This window comes from Bombyx mandarina, chromosome 12, assembly GCF_030267445.1.
Source record: "Bombyx mandarina strain Sakado chromosome 12, ASM3026744v2".
Classification (NCBI taxonomy): Eukaryota; Metazoa; Arthropoda; class Insecta; order Lepidoptera; family Bombycidae; genus Bombyx; species Bombyx mandarina.
In genome coordinates, this window is record NC_143219.1 from 3,893,664 (window position 1) to 3,906,736 (window position 13,073).

General features: G+C 40.1%; 1 non-coding gene across 1 annotated transcript; it reads left to right on the forward strand.

Moving 5' to 3' along the window:
• Positions 1–9,918: 9,918 nt before the first annotated feature.
• LOC149501746 (U6 spliceosomal RNA) lies at positions 9,919–10,025 on the forward strand. The gene has a single exon (XR_016324041.1). It is a non-coding gene; the product is annotated as a U6 spliceosomal RNA (small nuclear RNA).
• The last annotated feature ends 3,048 nt before the right edge of the window (positions 10,026–13,073 follow it).

The window sequence follows — 13,073 nt, forward strand, 5'->3', positions numbered from 1 at the left end:
TCACGAGTTTGGGTGTTCGAAAATGAGTTAAAGCCAACAAAAATTGTTCGTTCACGGAGTGTTGCAAAAAAATGGTGGTCACGTTTGTCTCCCAAAACCGGCCATGTTACGACTATTCCTCTTGATGGACAAAGAACGGTTAATGCAGAATGGTATGCTAGCATTTGTTTGCCACAGGTCGTTTCTGGACTCCGTAAAGAGAACTGCAACCGTCGCATCATCCTCCATCACGACAATGCGAGTTCTCACACCGCGCACAGAACAAAAGAGTTTTTAGAGCAAGAAAACATAGAATTATTAGACCATCCACCGTACAGCCCCGACTTAAGCCCTAATGATTTCTTTACTTTCCCTAAAATAAAGAATAAATTGCGTGGACAGAGATTTTCATCACCTGAAGAAGCTGTGGACGCCTACAAAACGGCCATTTTGGAGACCCCAACTTCCGAATGGAATGGTTGCTTCAATGATTGGTTCCATCGTATGGAAAAATGTGTCAAATTTCGCAGAGAATACTTCGAAAAGCAATAAATACATTTTTAAATAGTAATGTTGTGTCACTTCGTTAATTCCCGAAATTTTCAGTGCCGCCCTCGTATATCTCAAGGTGGGTGGCACATTTACATAGTAGATGTCTGTGGGCTGCAGTAACCACTTAACACCAGGTGGGCTGTGAGCTCGTCCACCTCCAATCTAAGCATTAAAAAAAAACCTTATAACAGAAATACACCTGTTCGCATAAAACTAACTACGTTTTTCGCTGTGACGTTATAATCCTTTAAGTTCCTTTCTGATAATTAACGTGCAGCAGACTGCTAACGACGTTCATTTTCACATTTTTTAACGTACTCCCGACTCCTTGGGGAACTCGCAAAGGATTAATTACCGGGCTCCGCAGACGTATCTTATTTTTTATTGCTTTCAGTACGTCAGTCTAATGTTGTGGTGAATATTTCATTAACCTCACAGGGGCTCGCCATTTATCAGTCGCCAATGACCGTTAAATGACCGAACTATTATTATTTTATGGAACCTCAAAAATATTTGCGACACCCAAGTAAAATACTGTTACGCGCTGAGGATAAATAAAACCACCAAAATACAAATTAAAACTCTATTTAACACTTAGAATACTTACAATTACAATTCGTAATTCGCTTCTTCCGCTTCGCTTCAAGTAGATTCGATTACTAACTGCCTTCGTGTTAACTATGCAATGCTTTTATAGTCGATACGATATATCTAAAATTATCGAGAACATTCTCGGCAAAATCAGTCGTTTCGATGTGTGTTTCCGCTATTTGATAATAGATGGCGTTACACTTCTCGAGTCTTCTCGATATTACTAGTTCTTTTGACATTCGTTTCTTCAACGACCGATGGCGTCATTCTTACCGTAACAATACTTTTAACTGTAACATGAAAACAGTTGCAAAAGTCTTATGCAAAAGAGGATTTAATATCATAACTCAAGATGGGCGAAGATATAGGTGATCTATTGACTCCGATAGCTGCTTAAAAGCAAATGAGCTATGAGAGCCGGCTGGCTACTTACTCTAATAACAATAAATAAATAATAAATAAATATTTACTAACAATCACGCCACGTTAACTGGTCCCGTGATAAGTTCGTAAAGAACTTGTGTTACAAGTACCAGATAACGGATATAAATGTAAGATTTTTATTACACACATACATATATTTAATATACATCCATAGCCCTGGAAAAGACATTTATATTTATCATACAAATATCTTCCCTTGGCGGGATTCGAACCCGCGACCCCGTTGTGTAGTGACCATGTCACTTACCACTACACCAATCGGAACAAGGAATTATTTTTGAGTGTGCATTTTAATGAATGTTAATGTATTATAAAGAATTCAGTCTTATTTAAATAAATACATTATTAGATTGGCTTTAAGCATTCAGATTGTATGGCAAGGCCACGCTATCATAGCTTGGTGGGCCCGGTAACCGTACTCGTCGAACTCGACAAAGAGGTCGACGTGCCACCTAACCCATGCATCAGCCCGCTGAGTTTCTCGCCGGATTTTCTCAGCGGGTCGCGATTCCGATCCGGTAGTAGATTCATTCGCGAAGTAATTGCTCTTGAGTTGTTAGGTCTCCTTCGGAGGCGCTCGGGCAGTTGTTAGGAAATCCCACCCCTCCTGGCTGAGCCTTTGCTCGCCCACCTGTCCTAGTGAAACTGGAAAGGCCTTCGGACCACCAGTAATCTTTCAATCATAAAAAAAAAGCTTGGTGGGAGAGATTGCATTAGGTATTGTTAGTTACAATATGTCTGTTTTACTTATATTGTGTTCTTGCTACGAGCAGATTTGGTACGCCATCCAACAAAACATTCGAAAATAGTATTTTTCGCGAATTACGGATTATAAAGATTTATTAAAACGGCCGTCTGGTGTAGTGGTAAGTGACATGGTCACTACACAAGGGGGTCGCGGGTTCGAATCCCGCCAAGGGAAAATATTTGTATGATAAATATAAATGTCTTTTCCAGGGTTATGGATGCATATTAAATATATGTATGTGTATAATAAAAATCTTACATTTATATCCGTTATCTGGTACCTGTAACACAAGTTCTTTACGAACTTATCACGGGGCCGGTTAACGTGGCGTGATTGTTAGTAAATATTTATTTATTTATTAGTTTATCGTTTTTTCCATTAAAAATGAAGCTCTTACCTACATTTTATTTGTTTACTAGTAAATAAACATAAACGTGCGAGAGGCGGATATCAGGAATTTGTACTTCATATCCGGCGCGCGCCGTGACTTCCGGCACAGCGCGGTGCTTCGTCCGGATTCAGTGGAATCGAAAACAGTTTCTGTTTTTTTTTTAGACGGATATATTTTTATGAAACTATAAATATATTATTAACTTCTTAGTTTTTACTCATACTTTAGCGATTAAGGATCAACTTTTTTTTTTTATTGCTTAGATGGGTGGACGAGCTCACAGCCCACCTGGTGTTAAGTGGTTACTGAAGCCCATAGACATCTACAGCGTAAATGCGCCACCCACCTTGAGATATAAGTTCTAAGATCTCAGTATAGTTACAACGGCTACCCCACCCTTCAAACCGAAACGCATTACTGCTTCACGGCAGAAATAGGCGGGGTGGTGGTACCTACCTGTGCGGTCTCACAAGAGGTCCTACCACCAGTAAAGACTTTCAAAGTGAATGCGTAAATTCTAAATAAAACATAAGAAGGTATAGCAGAATGATTTAGTCATAAAATTACCACCCAATGTTAATTACTATACTAATTACTACTTCGCACTATACATATATTATTATGTGCATAGGCATATAGCGATTTTTTAGATTTAGAGAAAGAAACTAGAAGAAGTAATCAACTTGTCACACAAAAAAAATTTACACTACAACAGCAGCGTCAAATGCCCGTTAGAGTCGTCTCCACATTTAAAATTTCAAGCTATTTAGCACGTATGAGGCTAGTGCTAGATGTCGGGCCAAAACTGCACCAGCAAAGCCTGTTCCATTTTTATTGCCATTGAAGGCAGACGTTAAGTTGATAGTAGCATAGTATTCGTAGACGTCAGCAATGCCAAGGGCACAGCAAGCAGCTGCTCACGGACTACATTATATTATCAAATCATATTTTTGCAATTCAAGAAATAATACAAAATACTTTTTTTGTAAGGCGTTGTAAGACATATTTGTCTTAGCTAAACTATACGTAGAAGTAATGAAAAAGAAATATATATTATCCGAAATATATAAATTGGATGATCCATTTATTTGATTACGCTTGCCCTTAATGTCTGATTCTTAATTCGGCTTCAACGTCGAACTGGCACAAATTGTGTTAACGTCGTGAGATCACAAGCTTTATCCGGATTTCATTTGGATAATTGAATGAGAATCTATTCTGACTGAGAAAAGGCTCGGCGAGAGTGTAACGTTTGGGCCACAGAAAGCGGGATTGCTCTGGAAAGTTCTCACAGGAATTTATGGACATGACCCTTCAACTCCTTTTTACGATGGCACTGTACGCTACCTAAGCAGAGTTCACCCATGAATTCGTCGTGGACTAAAAGTTAAGACGCCTAGTGGATTAGGTATCGAGCGATGCAACTGTGCCTATGTTCGAATCCTGGAGAAAATACTATCTAAAGCCGTTCTGTATCTAACCATTCCGTATATGCAAGAGTTCATCCAGATTAAATTTTTAAAGATGCCTGCGTGCGTTTCCAGATGTTTTTTTTGCCACGTACCATCCGGCTCAGAGGTGTGGAGTGAGAGAGGACTATGTCTCCAGCAGTGGACGACTGTGGGCTGTTGATGAATGATCATCCAGCTTTAGAATGAGCTCCTCCCACGGTGTTTCCCGAGCGCTATGACATGTTCTTCTTCAAACGAGGCTTGTGGAGATTACTTAACGGCAGCCAGTGGCTTGGGCCCTGGCATTTGTGACATCGATGAGCGACGGGAACCACTCAGCATCACGTGAGCCGTATGCTTGTCTGTCTGCAAGGGCCATAAAAAAAGATTACATATCTAATATTTTAAGTTGCTACACTCGAGGTTTCGTTGAAAATTTACAAACTACTAGTTGACCCGGCAGACTTCGTAGTGCCTCAATCGATAAATAAAAGAACTAAGCTTTTGTGTAAAATAAACTTAAAACAAACAAAAGGAATCCGTCCGACGGGGGACACGTCAAAGGAAAAACAAAATTGTTATTTTTATTTAATTCCGAGCATTTTCATATTTATCTACCTTTTAAACCTTCTCTGGACTTCCACAAGTAATTCAAGACCAAAATTAGTCAAATCGGTTCAGCCGTTCTCGAGTTTTAACGAGACTAACGAACAGAAATTATATAGATAATGAAATATATAAATTTTTAACCAATCACTTTATCAAGTAATACATGCATGCATTCTCTCGGACTCGCGGCTTTAATGGCCACACGTAGCGAAACGCTGAATAGTTCGATGTGTAATCTTGAAGGTGTGATTAATTCTGCACGTTTACCTGATCCGGCACGGCACCAACCCTCTTTCGGTAACAGAACCTTTTTCCTTTGGGTTGCTTGAATTGCGATAAATCTTCTTTGTGGATTTCATTACAAGATGCATTTTTTATTGGTTCAATTATAATAAGCGTGAAACTACGTCATAGTAAGTCAAACCCGCATTTTAACGTTGCAACAGTGCGACAGTAAATAGGTTTTTTAATTATTGTTTTTCATAGTGTTTAGTTTGCTTTCGAAACGCCGGTGAATAGAAAGTTTGGAAATAAATGTTGAATTTTTAATTAATAAAATAATGCTGCATTGTTATGCAAAACAAAAAGGTGCTTACAAGTCCTGGGTCTCTGCATGCAGCCCGGGATTGTTCCACCTCGGCCGGCTTATTCCGAGCCGATGCACCGTTTGTTCCGCATTGTTCCCGACGGTTCAGCTCTAATTAACTAGCAGTCAATAGCAGGCCGCCTTCAGACGTAGCCCGCTCGGGCGCGGCCAATTACTCGCCAATTAATTTTGTAATAACAACCGGATTGTATCTACAGTCAGTTTGCCTGCTTCACGAAAATCATCTCGACTCACAAACATCTTTTTTTTATTGCTTAGATGGGTTGACGAGCTCACAGTCCACCTGGTGTTAAGTGGTAACTGGAGCCCATAGAAATCTGCAACGTAAATGCGCCACCCACCATGAGATATAAGTTCTAAGGTCTCAGTATAGTTACAACGGCTGCCCCACCTTGCAAACCAAAACGCATTACTGCTTCACGGCAGAAATAGCCAGGGCGGTAGTACCTACCGGTGCGGATTCACAAGAGTTTCTACCACCAGTAATTACGAAAATTATAATTTTGCGGGTTTGATTTTATTACACGACGGTATTCCTTCACCTTGGAAGTCAATCGTGAACATTTGTTAAGTACGTATTTCATTAGAAAAATGGTACCCGCCTGCGAGATTCGAACACTGGTGCATCGCTACTTACGAATGCACCGGACCGGACGTCTTATCTTTAGGGCCACGATTAATTCGAATCGATCTATCGGTAGCTGTAATTCAATCGTTCAGAAGACTAAGCTTAGTACTGATTGGGTGAAAGCCATTTATCTGCCTATTAATACCAATGGTATAGCAAGATCGCTATCAAGATCGGAATCCGCAACAGTAAGAGAATGAGTGGCAGGTAATCCACATAAGACAATTTTTTTTGTTTTAATAAAATTTTAGCATTTTGGGTTAATCAAGAAGAAAAATTTGTTAATCTAAAAATATTTAATATTTATAATAATATGTCGATTGAAAATTTTGTTGATCTTGACAGACAACTGGTTATAACGAACATTTGACAAACTGCTTGTAATTAATTGCCTGCAAGCAAATCAAAACTTTATGGGAAAATAATACGAAACATAATCTCATACTTTCACGTCGTATCGGATGGACGATGCAAATTGTTTGCATTGGAATTTCATACATTAATTTCGAGCCGAGCAAAATTAGTTTTCGATGAGTTTCGTAAAACTTTTCAGAGTTATTTTAACAATACTAATTAGATTAGAAATGTGAGTGGAGTTTAGAATGTATCTACGTAGTTTAAAATTAACTGGAGAAATTTATTGAATAACTAATAGCCCGTGGGCTTTTTGGAATAGTAAACGTGAATAACATTGATTTTTACTAGTATTTTTTTGTAATTGTTATCTAAATCAAGCTTATGGACCACATATTGGTAAAAATATATCATAGATACGCATAGTGCGGCTTTTATGGTTGCAAATGAAAATAAATTAAAAAAAAAAAAGTGTGTGTGTCCGCTCCGACGCACGACTGGAGTTTACTGGATATAAAAAATTAAACGAAACAATACGAGAAATAGTTCTATATTACGACAACACGATACACTACAGATTATTAACAAATTAACGAGACACAAAACAAACGACTAACAAATATATGAAAATACAATAATGAGAGAAACGCGCGATCAGTACGAGGCTTTGTGGCGGACTGCCGGCGCAGCAGCCCGGCGTCACCTGCGATAACGCGGCCGCGCGTTGGCTCCTGATTGGCGCGCGCACGCATCACGCAATCAGGAGCCAATCAGGCGCATAACGCATTTCGTGTGACATGCTAGTACGATTTTGATTGGCGCGCGCACGCATCACGCAATCAGGAGCCAATCAGGCGCATAACGCATTTCGTGTGACATGCTAGTACGATTTTGATTGGCGCGCGCACGCATCACGCAATCAGGAGCCAATCAGGCGCATAACGCATTTCGTGTGACATGCTAGTACGATTTTGATTGGCGCGCGCACGCATCACGCAATCAGGAGCCAATCAGGCGCATAACGCATTTCGTGTGACATGCTAGTACGATTTTGGTCCCCATAATTTTCATACCCCGGGCCTATATATGTAAATCGATTCTAAAGGAGTAAACTCCAAAAAAACGTAATTTTTTGTTCTTAGTTTTAAATGGTTTTGGAATTTTCACAGCTCATTCGGATTTTGTGCGTTAGCAAAGTGAAACTTTGTTAGTTAGTCTGCACTTTGCGGAAAGTAAGTAGAGTATATCCTGGCTTAGAACAATTGTAATGTTTAATTTTAATGTACGTTTTCTGAGCTAAGCATAAGCTTTTCAACTCAAAATCTAACGAAACAAATGTTGACAAAAATAGGAGTCACAAACATCATCCTGTATACAAAGAAACCGGGACCAGGCTCAATACCTGACTATAATAATATTATATTACACTACGTCCAATATAAATAGTAACATAAATGGTCGAAACAATATACATACCTTTAGTAACTTCACCGCTATTATCCAGCACTTGGGAATATCTTATCGTAAAAATGAAAACCCAAGACCAAAATGCCAGACTTAACAAGATACTGTTAGTTCTTTCTGTGTGCAAATCAACATAAATAGCAATAACTAGTTATAGAAAATAAAAAAAGGCTGGTTGTAAATTTTGTTAAAATTCAAACATCGACAAATAAACTTAATACTAGTGGCCCCGCAGTAGTCGAGATTCGACTTTAATTAATTGAAATTATAAGTTTAAACATTATTATGGTTCTATTGTCAAACACTATTATATTTCGATAATATAATCACAGTATTCGTCAAAACTGCACTTTAGATCAATAATATTAAAGACAAACAATATTAATCTATTTTCAATTCGACCACAGACTCTAAACAATAACAAAAGTTTCGCAATTGACAGTAAACAGAGAGTACCTATATATCTTTATGTATGTGTTGTGTCAAATACATGGTAGTGTGTGTAATGTTTTCGTTATTGATTTAAAGTATCTTTTATGCACTATTTAAAAAAATATTAGTATTGTGCACTCCTTCTCGATATTCTCTATAAGTGTGAGAAATTTCATACTCCTCCGTCCGCGCGATTTTCTTAAAAAGGGGTACAAAGTTTTTGCTTCACGTATTAATATATAGATGACAACGAAAATCATAAAGTATACGAAATGTTAGAAACATTAATAAAACAAAACAATAAACGCGGTTTCATAAAAGTAGTTTTAAATATATGTCTACGGTTTGCGAGCAAAAGACGAAAATGTAGTAATTTTATTTTTCCCGTATTAGAAAATGCCCGCCGACAGTCAGATAACTTGGACAAAGTGATTGTGACGGGCAAAGTAGAAGGAAAGAGACCCCGCGGCCGATTACCTAGCCGTTGGTGTGATCAAGTAACCGCTCTAACTGGGTTGCCAGTCGCAACCGCGACTCGAGCAGCTGAGGACCGGACGAGATCTAAACAGCTCATGAGACAGGCAACGGTCAAGTTTCAGGGACACGACCTGAAGGTGAAGGCAATGAAGAAAGCGACGAAGAATAAGAAGAAAATGCTATTTTTACTTACATTATGGCTTAGGATCCCTCTATGCTATTTATTGGTATTGTTACTATTTTAGTGCTCAATAAAGTCTACATTGTTCTATTCCATCTTACAAAATAACATTTTCTCGTCTCTTTGTAACTCTTAATGCATTTATCTTGTTAATTTCGCACATCTTATTAAACATTCAAAACAATTTATTTTAGGATTGAGAAACTCTTAGAGGCGGTAACGTATGGAGCATGGAGGTAAAATACGTAGTGCATATTATATTAGACTACGATCTGCACTTAAGTTATTTTGAGGTAAATAATATAAAATTTTGTTAAATTTTGCTGTTCACATAGCCCGTGTGTAGTGGCGGAAACTATTTTTCATTTCGATTTAGTTTGTAACAAATGGCTTAGTCAATTTGGTCTATTTTGTTTTCGTATAAACAATATAATAGACGCTTCGACTAATAGCACAAGACCTCAATCTGCATTCACGCTATGAGGTCCATGGTCTCCGATAACCACTACCCATCTGTGTAATAAAAAGGTAGGGATGACGTTAAGCTGATCTTAAAATTGATTTTAAGTGGTTTTCGAAGCCTATTGACATTAACAACGTGAATGCCACTACCAACTTTGAAACATGAGTTCTAAGTCTCAGTTCTATAGTTTGACGGCTACTGCTTCGTGGTAGAAATGTCGCGGTAATGGTACCTACCCGTGCAGGCTCATATGATGTCCTAGTACCGGTATTATAATTTCAACGGATTTGATTTTTATTCAATGATGTCATTCCTGAATCTGGGAAATCATTCTTGAACGTTGAGTGCGTATTTCATTAGAAATTCATTAGTAAAATAATCAAAATCTAATGAAGGCTTATAACTTAAATATTTCAAATAAAACAATTTACAATCCTAAAGCTGCTTTCAGATTAAGCTATACTATAATAGTGCCTTAAAGTATAGCAGCCTGTACTTAACCAATAATATATAGTACAGTACAGTGTGAACGTCTCCATAACAACGTGTACTTGCTTCGGCAGTACATATACTAAAATTGGAACGATACAGAGAAGATTAGCATGGCCCCTGCGCAAGGATGACACGCAAAATCGTGAAGCGTTCCACATTTTTTGCCGACGACAGCGCCTACTTCGCGTCATCCAACTTCCCCTCTGCGGCCATTTCGAGGATGCAGAGGCTATTGGACTTACTGCCCCAGTGGCTGGACCGATGGAGGGTCGCGGTCAACGTGGGGAAGACTGCGGCTATCCTCTTCGGTCCGGTCCGCACAACAGTCGTCCCGGGACAGCTCAGTCTCCGTGGCGCTAATGTCGAGTTTAGATCCAGCGTCCGGTACTTGGGGGTCGATATCGACCGGAGTTTGAGGATGACCGCCCACGCCAAATCGGCGTTGGCGGCCGCTCGCTACGCGAGATTCCTCCTCCGGCCGGTGTTGGCCTCCAGGTTGCCGGTCAGGACTAAGCTCGGCATTTATAAGACGTATGTCCGTTCCCGTATCACGTACGCAGCTGCGGCCTAGTATCACCTCATCCCGCAGGGTATGCGGGCGAGGTTACAGGTCCAGCAAAATCTGGCTCTTCGCACGATAGTAGGAGCAGGGCGATACGTCAGAAATGCCGTAATCGCCCGGGATCTGGATGTGGAGTCGCTCGAGGAGATCCGGAGGCTAGCTCGTAATCTTTACGAGCGGGCTGACGGTGGACCCCACGAGCATCTCCACAATTTAGCTCCCTTGCACGCCAGACCACCTGACGGTCGGGCGCTACCAAGCTACTGGAACCCCCTTCTATGGTAAGATAGTCGGCTTAACCGGAGTGATATGGGAGTGCTCATAATGAGTGCCCCCATGGGACTGAGCTGTCCACACTCGCCATTTCCCCCCCACACTGTTGGGGTGCCCCCCTATGGGGACCCATTCCTACCGCCCATTGGGTGGACCACTCCCCCTTAAGGGGAGTGATTTTACGAAAAAATTACGAATTAAAAAAAAAATAAAAAAAAAAAAAAAATAAAAAAAAAAAAAAAAAAAAAAAAAAAAAAACATGCAGAGGACAGCAGCCGGCGCCGGGGTGTCTCCTCCGCGAGCATCACTCCTCCCAAGAAAACCAAGCCCATCGTATTATGTATATGTATATATGTTTTGTCGATGCTATGCGAACAGCCTTCACCCGTCTCGTCCTGCATCCACACCACCCCTGCCCTATGTGGCAGGGAGCTTCGTCCCGGGCAGTGGGGTTTGCCCCGAGGCCCGTTCCGCGCCCCCGAAAGGGGTTACGACGACCCTTCTTCTCTCTTCATAACAACGTATCGTGTGCGATATTGTTGTGCAATGAGCTTTTTTTTTATTGCCCGTGTAGGTAGACGAGCATACGGCCCACCTGATGGTAAGTGGTTACTGTCGCTCATGGACTTCAGCAATGACAGGGGCAGAGCCAAGCCGCTGCCTACCGAATACTTTTTTTTTATTTTTATTGCTTTGATGGTTGGACGAGCTAACAGCCCACCTGTTGTTAAGTGGTTACTGGAGCCTATAGACATCTACAACGCAAATGCGCCATCCACCTTGAGATATAAGTTATAAAGTCTCAGTATAGTTACAGCGGCTGCCCCGCCCTTCAAACCGAAACGCATCACTGCTTCCCGGCAGAAATAGGCATAATAGGTGGTGGTACCTAATATCATGGTATATCATATTATTATGGTAAATATACTATATGATATACTATATGCTATATACTATATGCTATTATTTTATAGCGTAGTCTGAAAGCGGCTTAACTAACCTAAAAAGCCTTAGCAAGAATCCTCTCCATGAAATAATTATGTAACGTGTGGCCACATTCACGCACAATGGACACAAAAGTGCACAAACGCGGGTAGCCGCCGCGACGGTAATCTTACTTTGACAAGGGTCCTACCGCAGGACACCTGAACACTTGAAATATTATTAAGGATAGTCATGAGTGTGCAACCCTAAAGCTGTTGAGTTTATTTTGCTTAGACTTAATATAGCTTTTCTTTCAATATCATTTCGGTAGTGCTCTTTTATTTATTGATATCCTGTTTGTGCATCAAACTTGAGTTAATTGATAGTCGTCGTAGCCTAAAAGGATAAGACGTCCGGTGCATTCGAATCTAGCGATGCACCGGTGTTCGAATCACGCAGGCGGGTACCAATTTTTCTAATGAAATACGTACTTAACAAATGTTGGAACAAATGAAGGCATAACATCGTGTAATAAAAATCAAACCCGCAAAATTATAATTTGCGTAATTGCTGGTGGTAGGACCTCTTGTGAGTCCGCACGGGTAGGTACCACTGTCCCGCCTATTTCTGCCGTGAAGCAGTAATGCGTTTCGGTTTGAAGGGTGGGGTAGCCGTTGTAACTATTCTGAGACCTTAGAAGTTATATCTCAAGGTGGGTGGCGCCTTTACGTTGTAGATGTCTATGGGCTTCAGTAACCACTTAACATCAGGTGGGCTGTGAGCTCGTCCATCCATCTAAGCAATAAAAAAAAACCATGTTTTTTCGTGCGTACAGCCGGCTCCATCGAATTATAATATTGCGATTCTGATCGGGCAGTAGATACATCACGAAGCAGCTGAAAGGAAACCTTCAAAAGCACTCGGGCAATTTTTCTCATTTTTTTTTTGTTTTTCTCACCCATCCTTGGTTGGCCTGGTGAAACTGGAAAAGCCTCCGGGTCATCGTAATTCCTTCTTTCATTACAAAAATAATTATGACGTAACCGAAAATCGATTTAGATTCAGATAGGAAATTCCAAGAGTATTCAATAGTTCTATTAACGATTTTTCTAACATTCATCTAACTATACATTCGATCAACGGGACTCACTCTCACAACAATAAGCTTCGAATGGTTCTCATTGGTTAAATTAACACTTAAAATACAGAATAGTCGCGTTGTACCGTTAGAATGTAGCATTAAGCTGTGAATGTACACATGAACAGTTTTAAAAACTAGCGGCAAATACACAATTATTTTCTTTTTTTTATTAGTAATAATTCATATCATATATAATATATTTCGGGTCGTCTAAAGGCTGGGCTGCAGCATATGGTTGTTGATTCTTGTAGGCACTCGTCAGCACAGGAATCCTTGGTGGGCGTTGAACTTTAGGAATCGTTGAAAAATG